A 14,073-nucleotide genomic window follows, 5' to 3' on the forward strand; every position below is an offset into this window, starting at 1 on the left:
ATTTGAACGGTTTTATTGTTACCTGCTGCATTACTTAAATTATTGTGATGTAGTGACATCCATGTGTGTTTGAACTGATGATTTTACGATCAAAATTGTTTTATAGTTATCATATGAAGATCCCTTTCTGACTAGCCATCTTCAGCTCAGTTTTGTAAATACAGGTTATACTTTTTTCCATTTTTTTTTTTAAATAAAGAGCTTTATGTTATTCTCATGAGCCTTACATGGTGGGAAACCAGACAAGGGTTTTCACTTTTCAAATTCTTCACAATAGTGCTCCTTGTCGCCATGGTGTCTACCCAGAATTCCCTAAAGCTGATATGCTCATCGCTGCACGCTGCACCACCGGTGCCTTCTGGGCCACTACAGGAAGAAGGGCATGGCTGACAGGAAGTGACTTTTATTTATGCCTACTGGAGCCAGGCTGTGTCTTCAACCGATGGCTGTCTTATTGATTACACCATTGTGTCTCTTCCTGCCCAAAACAGAGAGTGAAAAATAAAGTATGACAATGAGGAAGGAGGAACGGCACGCGTCATTGTTACCGAGTTACGGCAAATCTCTAAATAGGATTTATATTTAGTGTTACATTAATAGCATTTTGTCTTATTGTACGGTAAGTACTGTATATAGCATTAATGCATCAGTAGAGTGCAATTTAAGTGCAGACGTTCATTTTTCCCACCAACGATTAAATGGTTAAGAAAAATGTCAGTAAAATAATGTAGTGTATCAAGTAACCGACCACTTTTTTTTACAGATGCCATTCTGGGACCTGCAAAGGTCAAAGTGTGCAGAAAAAATCTCCAAAATGCATGCAACACCCATACATGCTAAAAGAACTAACGCAGGATGTATTTTCCTTCTTATCATATGATATTTACTGTATCTAGAGTAGACATTGCAATTCTGTGAACTCCGACTGACACCGTGTTGGATAGATATGGTCTAGCCCCTAATTCTAAACCCCTGAGGAAGATAATAAAATGATGCAGGCCAGCTGGAGTTGCTTTTCAGACATGACTGTCACAGGACGATTAGACACGTCTGCTCTCTGCTCTCTAAGCCGTATGTCTTCTTATTCTCCAAATTATTTTCCAATCCCACTCTCCTCCTCCGCCCTGCATGCTGGGAACAGCAGGGTCAGTTTAACACCCCAACAGGGAGATAAGAGGTCGAGCAGGAGGCCTTAGATAAGAGCACACACACACACTCACACTCCTGTGGTCAACACAAACACCAGCAGCAGTAAAAATTCTAAATAAATCCCGAGGGTCTTCCTCTTCCTCTGGGCCAGTGAGGGGGCTTCTGGCAGCCACAATCCAGAGAACACACACACACACACACACACACACACACACACATACACATACACATAACCTCTTGATCTCCATCAGTCTCCATCAATTAGCAGCTTTAATGGAATTCATTCTTATACCTTAGCATTTTTCCTAGTCTCAGTCCATATAAAGTTATTAAATGTTTTGGAAATTTGCACCCTTGTGCTTGTAATAAAAGAAAGTATAAAGAAACAGTATCATATAGTCACAATTTCAGATGCTATGCAGCTAGAAATGTGGACACCAAGCACAGACGAGCAGGAGGCACGGTGGTTAGCACTGTCGCCTTAGACCTCCAGGGTCCCGATTTGATTCAAGGCCAGACTCGATTCTCGTCAGTGTGTATGGATTTTGCATGTTCACCCTGTGCATGGTGGGTTTCCTCCGGTTTCCTCTCACAGTCCAAAGACCTGCAGATTAGGCTAATTGGCGTTCCCAAATTGCCTGTTGTGTATGTTCGGGGTGTACCCGCCCCATGTCCTAAGTCTCCTGGGATAGGCTCCAGGGCCCCCCGACACTGAATACAGGATAAAGCAGTATAGACAGTGAGTAAGTGAGTGAACATAGACCACTGTAAAAAATAAATTGTACATTTTACGGTAAAAAACGGCAGCTGTGGTTGCCGGAATTCTACCGTAAAAAATATGGTAGCACTGTTATTGCACTGTCAAAAAAACAAAACAAAAAAAAACGTAAATTTTACGGTAAAAAAATGGCAGCTGTGGTTGCCAGAAGTTTACCGCAAAAAATACGGTAGCAATGTTTTTGGTTGTCTGTGATTGCACTCATTATACTGTATAGTTTACAGATTTTAATTCATTATTTTATGGTTTATAACTGTCTAATTAACATGTTTGTTGTTATAAAAACTGTTTATTCCCGTCAAATTCTCTGTAACAAATACGGATCATAACCATGTTTTTTTACAGCTTAGAACTGTCTAATTTAAAGATTTATGATGTAATAATAATGGTTTATTTCCATCTTATTTACAGCTCAGAACTCACTCACTCTCACTCATCGTCTATACAGCATTATCCTGTATATGGGGGTGGGGTGGGGGTGGGGGGGGTACCTGGAGGAAACCCACCAAGCACAGGGAGAACATACAAACCCCATGCACACAGAGACAGGAAGCGAGCCTGGCTGGAGGTGCTAACCACTACACTACCATGCTTGCTCCACAATTGCTGTTGGTCCATTTTTTTAATTATGAATAACCACAGTGAATTCATTCAGCAATTCTATGAACGCATCATTTTATCACACTAGCTGGGAGCTAAAAGAGATAGAAGTTACACTGCTAAGCATTAGGATTTTACTGTTAAGAAACTATTAAGAATACTTTTATGCTAATTGATGACTACAAACCTAAATCAAATGATCAAAACCCATCAAATGTATTCAAGACTTGGACATCAGCATGGTCTTTTTTTTTAATAAAGACAGCAAAACAATATTTAAATTCTCAAAATCAAATATAGAAATGTCAGGGTGGACATTTTTAAGCGTTTTGGCCAGACAATCTAAGCATATAATTTTATAGAAGGACTTTTATTACAACTTTACACAAAAAATTGTTTTATTACACACATGTTAAATTGTTTATGTCCTCTGTCCTGCATTGTGTTTTTTAAGTGCACACTGCACCGGGGTGTTAAATATGTTAATGTATTTTGTAATGGGTTTGGCACAAGGGGGGCAACAACAAACACAGACATGTGGCGAGGTCTTACGGAAAAGGGGTAATTTTAATTAGGGAAGGAAAGGGTTAAAGGAGGGAGGAAGGGATAAAGGGAAGGAAAGGTGTGCATGTCTGGTGGGCAATGCCCTGCTGGCATGCGGGCACAGAGCGGTGGCGGCGAGCAAAGTGACGGCTATAAACTGTCGCAAAAACTATTAAAATCTGTAACGTATACAGTATAATGAGTGCAATCCTGTACAACCAATATTGCTGCTACCATATTTTTTATGGTAAATGTTACGGTTTATTTTTTACAGAGCAGATATTTTTCTGATTTTTAAACTCTATTAACAAAGGTTTAGTAAAATATAAACTGATGCTCAGTATATTAGTAACAAATACCTTCTTTGAGAGTGTATATGTTACATCCATAACCTTTTATAATTGTACTGCAATAAACCATATTTTCATATGTTTTTAACTGTTAAATTTAAGGTCTTACTCTGTAAAACTAATTACAGTTTTTCACTGTAAATTCTACGGTTATCCCAAGTTTTGTGAAATGTATACGGTATACGGTATTTTACTGTTAAAATTATACATTTATTTACAGTGTAGCTTAAAAACTAATGTTCAACCTAGCTACCACTGTTAAACATGACTATCAAGCCATGTTCTCTTTTTTGAAAGTTGTCTTGAACGCTTTACAAGGAGCTACTTCATGTCTGAAATGCTGGCCTCCCAGGAACTCCCTTAATGACCCAAACATGTAGAAATGGCTTGGAGCGAGGTCAGGACTGTAGGGGGGGATTGTGGGAATAACTCCCAGCTGAGTTCCTGTAATGTGAAAGTGGTGTTGGTGAATCATTGTGTGTGCAATTCCCAAAAACAGATGCGTCTTTTACTTCCACAAATTGTTGACAAGTTTTTTGTCGATTTTTCAGAATCAGTCGTTCCACTCGCTGACTGTTCATGGGAATGACTGCAGAGTGCTCCGAGCCGCCTCGGTCTGGATCATCATTCATGGATGTACAGCCTTTTTAAAAATGTTTGCACCTTTCTATTTAAAATGTCATCATAAATCCCGGTTTGACTTAAACGCCCCTTGTAGGCAGTTGAATTGACAAATGGTTGAAATTTGTTATATTGTTTAATTGTAAACACACCCAGTAGATTGAAAACTAAGGTGGGGTTGCAACACAATACCCTATTGTACTGGAGGATCAGAGAAGCTGCAGCCATATGGCTTTGCAATCAGTTCATTTTAAAATAGAGCTCTTAAGTGGTTAGCCTTTCGTATGTCCGTCCATCCGTCCATCTGTCCGTCCACACACACGTCCACACAAATGTCATCAGTGGAAAAGTTGTTAAAGATGGCAATAAGCCAGGCAACGAGATTGAAGAACATGCTCAAAAATTTGCCCAGCAAATTTACTGTTCCCATAAAAAATCTTTAAAAAAATAATATTTGAAAGATTTTTAAATATAAATAATAAATGCCCATGTTCGTATAAAAGGGTTGTTTTGCATACTAGCTCAACCTGAGGTAAAAGTCACTATTGTATTTGAAGAAGCTAACATCAACTGGTTAGCTTAAACTGTTTCAAAGTTAATGCTACATAATAGATATCATACGTCACAACTACAGACACATTCACTTGTTCAATTTATATCAATGACTATACTGATCTGAATTCTGATTGAAAAATATAAATCACATCTTAAAGCTAAGAGTTATTTGCCAACAAAAAAAATGAACATATAGGGTGAACATGTTTATTTTTTTGCCACTTTGTAGCTCAAATGCAGAAAGGTTGACGACATCATTCTGAAACATAATTTGAATGCAGCATACGATACCTAAAATGAAAAGTTAATAATCATTAGGTTGCTTGACATGAACTATTGCAAAACTATTGGTACCCATTAGAACAGGCAAAAATGATTTAGAATTTTTAAAGAATTGTGTGAATGTTTATTTTATACAAAGAAATGACCTATGTCCTCTGATTGACATTGACATTAAGACTTAAGAATGAAATGATGAATTTGCAAAAAAGAAGAGCTTTTTGATGTGGTGACGAGTGCGCTCTTCTATGCAGCAGTGTGCTGGGGAGCCAGCATGAAGAAGAAGGAGGCCACACATCTGGAAAAGCTGGTGAGGAAGGCAGGCTCAGTGGTGGATTCAGAGCTGGAAAGCCCAACATCTGTGGTAGAGCGCCAGGCACTGAACAGGCTTCTGTCAATCATGGACAATAGAGTCAGGCGGTATCATAATATCCTCACCATATGCACAGAAACCACTAACTTTGCACAATAATATGCACAGGAGCGTTTACATATTTTTATTCATTATTCTTGTTTTTGATAGGATTGCTTTTCACCTTATTTCACCTTTTTTTAATGTTTTTTTAGATGTAACTATTTGTGGACTCCTGTATCTGTGAATTTCCCACGGGGATGAACAAAGGTCTGTCTGTGTCTTTTTCCAGGTTCTCCCCTGGATGCATCTTAAACCACAAGCTAAGCTCTATAAAACCACAAACACCACTTGCTATTCAATATGTATTATACTATTATAGCCTGACACACTGTTTAACACAATCACATGTGGTTTGGGATATAGCCATGCAGTGCCTGGAAAAAACACACACACACACACACACACACACACACACACACACACACACACACTAAGAGATAAAATGCAAGACAAAAACATAGATTTCAGAAACCTTGCTGTTTGGTAGGTTTCGATCTAAAAAATGTTTAGCGATTTCATAGCAGCATGGCATGGAGTAGTGGAGCATGTGGTAGTGTGGGACCTGACGCGAATCTCGGGTCAGGATAAAGCATAAGGGTGAGTGGTGCCAGGGCAGGATGCTAGTTTAGTGGTTAGTGTTCCTGCCTTATGGTTTCAGGGGTAGCTCAGTAATTAAGGCATTGGACTACGGTTCAGAAGATCCCAGGTTCAAACCCCACAACCACCAAGTTGCCACTGTTGGGCCCTTGAGCAAGGCCCTGAACCCTCAACTGCTCAGATGTGTAATGAGATAAAAAAAAAATGTAAGTCGCTCTGGATAAGAGCGTCTGCCAAATGACTAAATGTTTCAGGATTGCCAGTTGGTAGTAGGCTTGCAGCTGAATGAATGAATGAATGAATGACGCTGGCTCACACTATTACTCTGCTGTACTTCCACACGCCATCTGAAATATAGGTTTGAAGACTCGTGCAGATTATCTTATGAGTTTTTCTCTGCTCTTATCAACCCTCAGACCTTCCTTAAGGCCAATATCCCTTCCTCTATCTCCACGAACTTCTGCTTGCCACCACTCTAGTTGCCCTGATCCCGTGTGTGTGTGTGTGTGCATGCATCCTGTAACTACAAGCCCAGTTTCCTTATCGTGGAGGAAGACGGGAGACAGCAGAGCAACAATGCCAGGAAAAAGCCTCCAGAGATTAGTGTGTATAAACACTGCTTAAATTAATGATAAACACACTCCTGCGACCCTCACTCACACGCGCCTGAAAAGTGTGCCATTACTACTGGGGGAATTACGCTATAAACACACACCCACACAGAGTAAAGAAACAAAGCTGGACTGTAATTGTAAGCTTAAGTACAGCACGACTGTAAAGCGGTCAGGATGTGGCCGAGGTTCAATTTTACAGCAGATTTCCCTCAAATTGACCAAGTGAACGAGAGGCCTGAAAAAAACTTTAATTATTGTTCTGGGGTAATTTCACCTCGTTGGTTCTTGATATTTAATAATTTTAGTCTAAAAACTGTTTGTGAAGTTAAAATTTTATCTTGCAGTAACAATCGTAAACTTATCAGCTGCTAAATAGAACACTAAACACCCTATTCCTCATTTCCACTACACTGGTGTTGATGCCAGGTCCCAGTTTTGGTGCTCGGCCGGTGCTGGACTGGGAACCACTGAGAACCGGTTCCAAACTGGTTCCCACTAGTTCCAAAATTGAGAACCGGCACGGGAACCAGAGAAGTGGAAAAGAGGTACTAGAGTGCCACATCCCATAATGCACTGGGCCCCAGCAGGCAAAGAGCTCAAGACTGCTGACCCGCCCTCCAAACTCCCCAGATCTCAATCTGATCAGGCCTCCATGGGATGCGCCAGATGAACAAGTCAGATCCACAGAGCCCCACCATGGAGCCTCTGCCAATGTCCTGGTGCCAGACACCACAGCACACCCCCAAAGGGGCCAAAGCTGTCCTAGTGGTACAAGGGGAACCCAAAATATAAGTGGTTTTAATGTTATATCTGATAAAATAATGGTGTTTCTTATCTAGCTATATTTAATAACTTATTTAATACGTATTTTATAAATCTATTACATATTTATACATAATCTAATAATACATAAATATGTAATAGGTTTATAAAAAAAAAAGGTAGAATTAAATATAACAGGTTCCTAGTTTTTTTTTCAACCTGCAATTATTTTCCTCTTTTTTTTATTTCAGCTAATGAACCGTTTCTATGACTTCATGTAGCATGACATGTTCGCTAAAGATCCGAGCCTCTTTTCCACATTGCACATTCATCCCTGATCACATACATGAAGTTTACTGTGTATAATCTGCTGTTTCTTTTTAGAGGTCAGGTTTTATTTTACTACATAAAACTGAATGTAGTGTCTTATCTTAATCCAATAAGTCCCAAGAGGCATAAATCTAATGAGATAAATGTTAACCATGCGCAGGGCAGAGGTCGAGGTTGACCGTCCGTTCAAACAGTCCTTTCGGAATCGTCCTGTGCAAACAGTAAACAGGCAACTCCACTTCCTGTCTGCTCCTAACAGCAAAAGCATCTGTCTGACCTTTGACCTCAGCTAACTTCCTTAAGATGGACACCTTCGCACACTCTGCTGGCTGACACACAGGCGGGTTTCTACCTTTGTGTATGTAAATGAAACGGTCAAACGTATGTGGACACTTGAATTTGTAGCATTAAAATTCCCTTTCACTGGTACATCAAACATGTCAATGCACAAAGTGAGGTCCAAGAAGATTCTACTGTAGGTACCTACATCTCTACAATTTGCACAGGATGATACAAGAAGCGAAAACCATCCAGTTACATGGTTCTAGCTGATGGAAAACCTATAGCATCTCAAATAAGCAGTGTTTTATAAAGGTGGTGAGCAGAAAAGCATCTCAGGTTAGGTTAGGTTCCAACATGGAGGTAACAGGTTTTCCATTCATGTTAGGCAAGAACAAGAATCTGATCACACAGGCTTCCAGAAACCAACTGCTGAAGATTGTGTAGATAAATTAATAAAGGCCTAATTCCTTTTCCCATGCAGCAGCTTTTACTTCTCAATCGTTAGGAGACTTTCTTTTTCTAAATTTGAGGGAATAAGATTTCCCTTCGCTTCCTCTGTTCACTCCCAAATACCACACGTTCCTAGGCCATATGTCCTCTCTGAGCACGTGAGGTTGAACATGTTCCTGTCTGTGCTGTGTTGTACTCCTATCAGCCCACAGTCACCAGACTCTTTCCACAATAAACGTGTGATAAATGTGAAGAACGCAGGAATGTGTCCGAAAGAAACCAGGAATGTGTTCGCATCAAACCACCTCAGGCTCACTTTAAGGATTTAGCAGGAGCGGCATTTGTGATTGTATTAACAACTTCGAAATGAGAACGCAGCTAAAAAGCACTTTAGACTGAGTTTGCAACGAAGACAACATTCGTGTGGTCAGTTTTACCCCCATTTTCTACTTGTCTACACATCTGGTATATAGACAAGTTCTTATGACAATGTTCAGTTATTTTGTGTTAAGTACGCGTACAGTGCTTTACTACTCACACCAAGTATTTACTTACTTTTTGCCAACATTTCTAATATAATGTTGATAATAACTTTGTTGTAGTAAATCGCTGTTTCCAGTTTTCAACAGCACACTCACAACTAATCATTAAATTTAAACAGTGAGTGTGTCATAAGTTTTCCTATCCACGTTTAAAGGACAAAACAAAAAAATAGAAAGGGTTAAAAAGAAGGATGACAAAATAAACAGGGACAACAGACTAGGATTATGAAAGGAATAATAACCAAAAAAGCTGAAAGTGAATGTTAATCACTCCAATCATTCATAACACTGTCTGCTACTATAGTACAGGAAGAAAAGACAAAATGCCAAGGACAGGTTGAATTATGACTGAACTGAGGTGGCTGCAAGCGATGCTGCAATGTGTAACATGTGAAAATTGAAAATGTAAATCATTGAGGCTGTAAAGTGTGACAGGTTCACAGTGGTGGCACAGGGTTTTGTGGGATCACACTTTCCAAACATCTTACATTTATGACATCTGGTTACTGTAACTCTAAAGCTCCCATAGCACCTGTTTGTTGCTAGAATAAATAATAATAATAGTTAATAATTAATTCATTAGTTCATCTTCTGCAATGCCAAAACCCTAATCTGGGAATCCCGGAGGTGCGAGGCCACAGTGCTAACCACTACGCCACCATGCTGCCATCATAATAATTCATTTATTTAATATAGTGTGTAACACTAACTTTAGTTTGCTGTTCTCATGCACACACACACACACAATGTTGAGGCAACAAGTACTTTTCACTGGGTGATGGCATTCCATATTATGGAGGCCTGGCGAAGCAGCTCAAGAGAGGAAACTCAGCATTTGGTCCACGGAATCAGGCAGTCACTAGCTGCAAAGTTTTTTGTTCCAAGTATTTAAACCAGGTCTAATAACTTTGATTATAATAGTTTGTCTGAGGCTAAATGGTTAATGCAATATTTTCTTCAGGACATTTTTGAATGTTTTTGTTCTTTCAGCCGCTCCCGTTAAGGCGTCGCCACAGCAGGCCTTAACGCACATTCAACTTGGCACAGGTTTTATGCCAGATGCTCTTCCCGACGCAACCCTCCAGTGTATCCGGGTTCAAATAGCCTGAGAAGCCTACAACTTGGCCAGCAGGTATTCCAAGCTGCATGCTGAGGCAGTGGTCAGCCATACCAGCTCAGCGCTCCAGCATCCTGACTCAGGTTACTCAGGAGTGTCACTGTGCGTTACATCGTTCTCACTGTGTGTTACACAGTTTAATGAAAAATGTGCATTTCTTTTTATTATTCATTTTAGAAATCATGCACCATACATGGGGTTTGATAATGTAAAAAACAGGAAGTAGCCAGTGTGTGTAATATGACGAGGCTAATCTCGTAAAACCTGCGATGAAAGAGACAGGAAGTGAGTGGTGCTGCGTGAACGACAGCAGAAGGAAAAAGAAAGGAAAAAATCAAAGAGCAGAAAGGTGTCAGTGTGGCATCAGGAGGATGCACATCCGGTATACCTACAACAGGATGAAGGGTATTATGGGCTAATAAATCTACACCAAGCTGTCTCTCTGCGGTTAAAAGATCTCGGGAGTTCTCTGTACGCTGACCAATAGAGTTAAACCACAGAGCCACGTAATAGAAGTGTACATGTGTGTATGAGAGAGAGATTACAGTCCCAGATCTTATGCAGTGCAGTCACACACGCCATAAAGGACAAGAAATGACACGTAGTTGATCAGCCAACTTCATTATTTGTCTCACAAGGTTTCGAATTAAGAAGGATTATGCAGATCTACAAACATTAAAATTTGTAAAAATGTAATCTCATTGCACATTTACAATTGTTAATTCATTAATTTATAGAATTTACCCCTGATAGGACGGCACACACACACGTTCACACACTCATTCACATCTAGGGGCAAGTGAGCCTGTAATATTCACCTTCTGGCATCTTTTTTGGATTTGGAGAAAACACACAGACATGAGAAAAATCCGCACAACACTCCGCACAGACAGCATCCCGAGCTCGGGATCGAAGTGGGAACCTTGCATCTAGGAGGTGATGAGGTAAAGTATCTTCAGTCTTTCCAGCTGGATGACACGGTCCTGATTCAGCAGAAATGTGACGAAAACAAATTAATCATCTCAATGGATTTCCTTTTCTTTGTCTAAAAGTGAGATGGGCGATAAATATAATCTATTGTGATTAAAGTGATTAAACAGAGGAGGCAGCTGCACAGCTTCCTTGGAGGTGTAAGAAAAAAGAAAAAAAAAAACACAGCTGGAGAATGCATGCAGCCCGAGTCAATATACATCAACGATAACATATGGGGATTTATTACCAACATGGATTCGAAAAAACTATCTGGTGAAAATCCTAAATAAAGACTATCCAAAATATCTGATGTTTAAAGTGTGTTTTAGGCTGAAGCAGATAACAAGCTAAAAGAGAAAAGCTTAGAGCTATCAGTTTAACATCATAATGAAAACATGTTTAAATTACACTCGCCTCAAGTTTTGCACAGCACAATTTTTTTTTTACTATATATATTTAACATCCAAATCTCCTAAAAAAATTGCTGGCCAAAAAAGTCTCACCATTTCAGAAGGGACAAGTTATTGAGATGCATCAAGCAAAGAAAACAACTAAGAAATATTGAAATGACGGACACTGGGTTAAGAACCTGTCAACACACTTAAACCGGCCACCACATTGTGTGCTGTAATAAAAGTTGAAGGAGACTTAATAAAATCTTAAAGTACACAACCTTTTTTTTCCCTAAACTGCCAGGCATATTATATAATTCTGTATTTCTCTATTTTATGTTACACATGCTGTACAGATAAATATTTTGTTTCAATGAATAACCTTTAGTTTTTATTTATGTCTGTGTTATATTAATAATGACATACTTTGTGCTTAAATGTTATGAGACAATTAGCATGCTGCTTGCTGCAGACACATAAAAGTTAGTGTGAGTGTGTGTGCGTGTATGTGAGTGAGAGTCATATCCGCTGAAGGATGCAGCAGAATGCTGGGAAAAGAGGGAGATAGAAGACAAAAAGGGGGACAAGAAGAGAGGAGAACACCAGCACCGTTCAGATGCAAATCTTGACATGGAGCCTAAAGAGTGTGAGAGGACCAGGTGTCCGGGGGAGGACGATTCACACAGAACACTCTTTCACCTCTGCTATCCTGCGCTCAATCTCTCTTTCTTTCCTGCCTGATTCTGAACGACAGACTCCGGCACTGAATGAGACAGAGAAGAGGAAAATAAAAAGAAACAAACTGAGGATGTAAAAAGATTTTTATATATTTTTTAAGAAAAACCTTTAGCACTTTATTACGTACTCTTAATTTGTTTAGGTGTCGAGTCAGTAATTAAATTCCATGCGTTCTGTTCCACAACGTATGTTCATTATCCCCCAGGTTTCATTAGCGCAACGAAAAAACACACGGTACAAGGGGTGCGAATACTTATGCAAGGCAACTAACAGACTACAGTGACAGACTGTACACCTACAAAATGACCTGAATTGTATTTATTGCTGTTAAGTAAACCTGTCAGACAGAAAGCCTGTAGAATTAAAATCATCTTTTCATTAACAGAAAATGTAAAAGGTAAATATTAGATCCATATAAAGATAAACATTTCAGTTCCTAATGTAGAAATTGATAGTGTTGAGAAATGTGCATGCTATATACAATAAACAAAATAGATTTATCAAGGTATAAAATATGTTTTGTTTATACAGAAATGATAACAGAAAAGCAAAAACAGAGGGGAAATAAAGGTGCAAATCATGCTGTATCTCTTTTACAAACTCCACGCGCACACACTAGAGCATGAATCTACAGAGAACATTAAATAAGAGTCTACTTAAACATTGACACACACACACACACACACCGAGCAGCCATTATATCAACACAACATAAACACTGATTATCTACTATATATCAGTAAACTGATCACATGGGCAGCCAAGGTTGATTTATGATTTAAGACCAGTCTTGTCTGATCGGATCCCACACAAAAGCCAATGTAGCACAAAATCACTAAAAACACTTAATGCTGGCCACAAAAGAAAGCACAGCGCACCAGAGCTCACTGCACACGCGGCCCAGCAGGCACAGAGCACTAGGCTACGGCCCGGCCTTCAAAATCCCCTGATCTGAATCTGACTAAACACCAATAGGAAATCCGATCCAGCACACTGCCAACATTCTGGTGGCAGACACCACGAAACAAGGTCTCGTGGAGGCATTAGGGGTCTGAGCTGCCCCGGTGGCACAATATTGGGCAGAATGTTGTGTGTTTTGTAATATTATGTGTTAAGTAATGTTATGGCTGATCTGTGCGTGTTTACAATGAGACGCATACACATACTTTCTACTCATTATCAGGATATTCTCTTTTTGTAAACTCAATCCATTTTCCCAAGTGTACACTCCTCACAATTTCACCACAGATACACAATTAAGTAAAACAAAGCTTACAATAAAAAAAACCCTCATTATAATTTCTCCATATTAAATGATATTCTATTGACTATAAAACCTAATCATTGTCTTCAAACAGGTGAAAGAAATCATGTCTTCACGCGAGAACAATTCAAATCTCAGTACTAGCCATGTGCTAACGTTCAGTCATACCCATCATATAGTACTATAATTCTGGAGATGTTCAGTCCGTCAAATTTATATTAGTGCGCAGTTTAGATCAACGCATTGTCGTTTCACTTTTACACTCGGTAGGTGCATCTCTCATGGAGCAAACTAATGGCGTGTAGTGAAATGGAGTGGGGTTAAAAGCAAGCGTGTGTTCAGCGAGGCTGTATAAAAAAATGCTTCTGCTGTAAATTCCTAGTAATTATAATCCTCAGCAAAAACAGAAAGCACTCTATTGTCATAAAATTGAAAGCTGCATCTTTACTAGTGGATTTATTAGCTTGGCACGAGTCTATAAGCTTCCTTAGTGACTAGAGACCCTCACTTGCCTCGCTCACACGGCGTCATTGTGCGACTACACCTGCTGAATTTCCTCTTTTTATATGACCCGATACTAATCTAACACTTTTTTTTTTTACTTATAATTTAATATTTACAATATCTAACAAATGTGCATGTTTGTAAGGCGTCAATGCTGTTTTTCTCTTCAGATGGGATGAACAATTGCTTACTTTACTCATCTGTTAGACAGATTAGAGC

The 14,073-nt window shown here is 39.3% G+C and overlaps 1 protein-coding gene across 1 annotated transcript in view; it reads left to right on the forward strand.

The window, feature by feature from the left end:
- Positions 1–5,670: 5,670 nt before the first annotated feature.
- The window catches only part of LOC128505519 (eosinophil peroxidase-like), a 137,101-nt gene continuing 128,698 nt past the window's right edge, over positions 5,671–14,073 (forward strand). The window contains exon 1 of the mRNA XM_053475998.1: positions 5,671–5,684. The gene's annotated coding sequence lies outside the window, so the exon portion shown is untranslated. The remainder of the gene's footprint in view (positions 5,685–14,073) is intronic.

The sequence above is a fragment of the Clarias gariepinus genome, chromosome 17 (assembly GCF_024256425.1).
Source record: "Clarias gariepinus isolate MV-2021 ecotype Netherlands chromosome 17, CGAR_prim_01v2, whole genome shotgun sequence".
NCBI classification, from domain to species: domain Eukaryota; kingdom Metazoa; phylum Chordata; class Actinopteri; order Siluriformes; family Clariidae; genus Clarias; species Clarias gariepinus.